Genomic DNA, 4,369 nt, shown 5'->3' on the forward strand with positions numbered 1-4,369 from the left:
TACAGTGATTCACTTAATCATTACTGGCTCAGAGTTTCCTTGATAATAGTCTATATTGCGTTCTTTCGTATGCTCATAGGAAACTAGCCTACCTACATTTTTATCATTGGTTTTTCAGTTTTGTTAGGTCCCTGACTATGTAAAAATCCAGGAAAATGAGCCTCTTCTGTTACTAATTAGTCTCTGCCATTATTTCATGCATGGATTTTATAAATGATATCTAGGAAGAACTTCTTGTCAGATAGTAGAAGCTTTGAGATGAGTAGTAGACTAACAATATCTTCCAAATTAAGCTTGTTGTGTCTATTTCTGTAAAGTCTGTTGGAAGGAACTTGTCTTAGCATGGCTTCTCATTGAACATAGTTTTTATATGTACATCAGTTATCTGTTACTTGGTAGTGACCAATCATTCTCTGAGAAGTGTGACACTCCATGTATTGTGAACTATATACTGTTTTTGATTTTGATATTCAGCATCAGCAGTATTTTTAAATAATTTTTTTTAGGTAGTGTGCCTTTTACGTTGGTCTATGCCATTGGGAATGGTGACACTGTCCAATTTCACAACGTTTTTAAAATTTTAAAACCTATTTTCTTATAAACTGGTACTCAAATTTTAACATTGGCTTTTATCAGTTACTCTTACTTGTTATGACATTACTGCTTTAATTTGTTTTGAATATCTTGTTTGCTATAGATGGCTTTAAGTTGCCTTGTGTCATAAACCCTCAAAACAATAGTTTCAAAGACGTATTGAACATTTATCCCGTTTAGGCTTATTGTGTGTGTTTGTGTTAAAAATGGCTAGTTTAATAGTAGGTCTTTTGAAATTAAATATCTTTGGTTTTATATACTATTCGTACAGGTATATGACTGTCAGATATAAAAACTGTTTAGTGTAGGTAGTGTTAATTAATTTATTTTGTGAGTTAATATTTTATGATTGTTTAGTTTAGTTTTTTCATAATAAGAGAGTTAAAAGAAGACGATTATTCGAAGTTGTGTTTGTAAGTTATTGATGTTGAGGCTACGTAGATTTCTAGAACGCATCAGTGAGAGATATAAATAGCAGCGACCAGACGAGAGACCCGGATAGCAGGTAGAGAACCAAAAGTAAAGCCAAGTGAAAGAGAGTTACAATCAGAGAAAGGTTAGAAAACATAAAGTTAACTGTCATAGGAGTTAATAGCCTAAGGGTTGATATGTTAAAGTGAAATTAAAAGTTTTCTGATATTTTAGGATAATAATTTATCTCGTCAAAGAGTGTTCCAAAACAATTGAGCCTGCCTGTGTGGACTCTGACAAAAAGCAGACGATTATTTCAAAGTAGGCCTATATGCGAAAAGCAGACGTTTATTGGAAGTAGGCCTAAATACGAAAAAGCAGACAAGTATCGGAAGTTCAGGATACAACTGCGGTAACTCAACGGCAGCATAAGTGAATTACAAACCGATACTGTTGTGATAAAAGAGAAAAGAGATAGAGAGGAGAAAAGGAATAAGTGAATTATACACTGATAGTGCTTAGGAAAGAAATATAGAAAAATAGTTCAGCTTGTCAACTGAATTCTAAAGCAATTGAATTGGCCTAAGTGGACTTTTAACAAGAAGAAGATAACTGTATAGTATTTAAAATACAACTATGATACACATAGTGTAAAGAATTTTTTTACATACGTTTATCTTGTTTTCAATATATTATTTTAAAAGAAGCGGAGTACGTGATGTTTATTTATCGTAGAATTTAATACCAACAAGTCACGGACACACTGTATAAGAATCTTATACCCAAAACACCCATATACTTATTTAATATATACTACTTAAAGAGTAAGTTTTTGACAATCACCATTATAGAAGCTGGAATACTAAGTGTTCAAAAGATAAGTTTTGCTTTTCATCCCCTTCATGGGTCCGTTTTAATAACCTGCTTTAGTTGTTATTTTTGTAATTCTGTTTTACTTTCCATAATTAACTGCTGAAAATTAGTGGTAGTTATAATAGCGGCACGTTAGGCTGGGGCATCTATATATGCTCTTAATTTTGTAATTTTTTTGTTCATTGTTTTTTTTTCCCAATATAAAGCTTACTAATACAGATTAATTCTGATAGACGATGCATCCTTGCCGCTGTATGAAGTGTAGTTTTTCTGATACTTTTCTCCAACTAAGGCACAATTTACTCTTCTTGCCTAGTTCTATTTATCTGTCTTTTACTTGCGGTAACGTTGTTTTTTTTGCGTGTTTATATTTGTTTTTTTTTCTCTTTCGTTATGTACAAATTATGCTGGTTGTAAGTAATGAGATGTAAAAAGTTTGTCGCCAAACTTTATGCTTAAATTATAACATTCATTACAGCTATATTTTTAACATTGATTTGAAGCTAGACCAAAGCTTAAGAAATATGAATTTGTAGGGCACTTGATGAAGTGGACAATGTTATTTGACGATGAGGATAAGGAAAATGATTCAACATTTTGTAGCCTGAATATATATCTGTGTGTGAGAGTGTTGTGTTAAGTGTGGTGGAAATACGATATTATTTCGAGCTAATATCATTTTATATGTCATGCTCTCCTGCTTTATGTTTAGTTACCAACAATATAGTGTATTGTAATGGTTATTTGCAAATACTCTATTGTATTGTTATGGTTAATCACTAATACTGCCCCCCCCCAGTCTACGGACTTAAAACGCTAGAAACCGGGATTCGATACCCGTGTTGGGCAGAGCACAGATAGCCCATTGTGTAGCTTTGTGCTTAATTCCAAACAAACAAAACAAACGAATAAACAAATACTAATACTGTAGTGTATTGTTATTGTTAATTACCAATACTATATTGTGTTGTTATTGTTAATTACCAACACTATATTGTATTGTTATGGTTAGATATTAATACCGTAAAGTATTGCTGTTTTGTTATCCTTGAGATTGAGAACGTGAAGTAATATGTTGGTCTAAGAAAAACGATTCCTAAAATACAACTAAACTGTATGGCGATTGGTACTTTGGACACGATGTGCGCATAAGAGTAACGCGTGGATCTCCAGCTGCAATGAGCGTGCACGTGCTATGTTGAACACATTACGTAAGTGATGGACGGTCAGACTGAGTTACGATGCTCACATTCTGTCTGGGTAAATTATGAGACGCGGTTTGGTGAGCTTCTTGTTCCCATACGCAGTTAAAAGCTTTTAATATGAGCATTAGCCATCTATATATGTATTTGTTTTGACTGGTTATAGCGACTGTGCTGTGACGGGTTGTTTTGGGTTTAGAGCCTCAGACTTAAGAATGAACTACATAAATCTTATTCGCAGTGAAGGCTTTTACAACCGTACAAATCCGTTCCCAGTAACAAATTTTGGGTGGAGAATGCTTTTGAAGACGTGTATCTGTTGTAATCTAACATGATTTAAAATGTCCGTTACAGCAAATTTATATTTGTCGTTTATCATGTGAACATTTGTTGGAACGATACTGAACAAGAATAAATAATTTTTTTGTAACTAAATACATTTACATGTAAATTGTAAGATTTTGAAATACAAATGTTATTGCAGGATTTCTATCGTAGTTGTTGACTTCATTTACACTACATTTTCTTGTATTAAATAGCCGATTGTGGATACGATCTTGTAAAATTGAAGATTGGGGCTGATAGACCGACTTCTTGTTCTCAGTTTTCTTGTTTGTTTTTTGTTACTTTTTTTCCCCAAAAACGTGTATTTTAGCTCTAATAACTGAAGCCTGCTACATCTTGTCAATTTTCCTAGAATAATAGTTGTTAAGATCACCCTGCTCTTTATAATTAACGTTAAAACTGACATGTTTTTAGCGCCATCTACAGTTATTAATCAGTTAATTTCCATTAAGCATTTCACAGCGATCCTTTCCTAATGGGAGAGAGAGAGCAGCTTATAGGAGAATCTAACAAGTGGGAATGCATTACAGTCAATGTATGCATCCTAACTTTTAAAATTAACTGTGTCACTTATTACTATGTTTTATTTTTAAATAAAGAAACATATATTGTGTAATTTAAAGTCTAACTGTGCCAAAACGTATGTGAGAACTTATTTTGGTAAACGTAAAAAATTTGCGCCATTGGCCCCACAGCAGAACCTTAGAAAAATTCTTACTAGAGCCGATCGTTTGTAGTTTTACCAAGGACCCCATAAGTTCAATGTTGAACACCTACATTTTCCCGTAAGAATAGTTTTAAAAAGTTTAAATTATTTACATAACGTTGTTTTTTTATATAACATTTTAAGAAGTTCAGAAATTGACACCAAACACGCTCGCCCTTTCAGCCGTGGGGGCGTTATAATGTGACAGTCAATCCCACTATTTGTTGGTAAAAGAGTA

General features: G+C 33.1%; 1 long non-coding RNA gene across 1 annotated transcript in view; it reads left to right on the plus strand.

Annotated features, from left to right (window-relative positions):
• The first annotated feature begins 782 nt into the window (after window positions 1-782).
• The window catches only part of LOC111085474, a 22,662-nt gene continuing 19,075 nt past the window's right edge, over window positions 783-4,369 (plus strand). Inside the window, exon 1 of the long non-coding RNA XR_002610309.1 lies at window positions 783-793. This is a non-coding gene — a long non-coding RNA (uncharacterized LOC111085474). The remainder of the gene's footprint in view (window positions 794-4,369) is intronic.

Source organism: Limulus polyphemus, unplaced genomic scaffold (genome assembly GCF_000517525.1).
Source record: "Limulus polyphemus unplaced genomic scaffold, Limulus_polyphemus-2.1.2 Scaffold416, whole genome shotgun sequence".
Classification (NCBI taxonomy): Eukaryota; Metazoa; Arthropoda; class Merostomata; order Xiphosura; family Limulidae; genus Limulus; species Limulus polyphemus.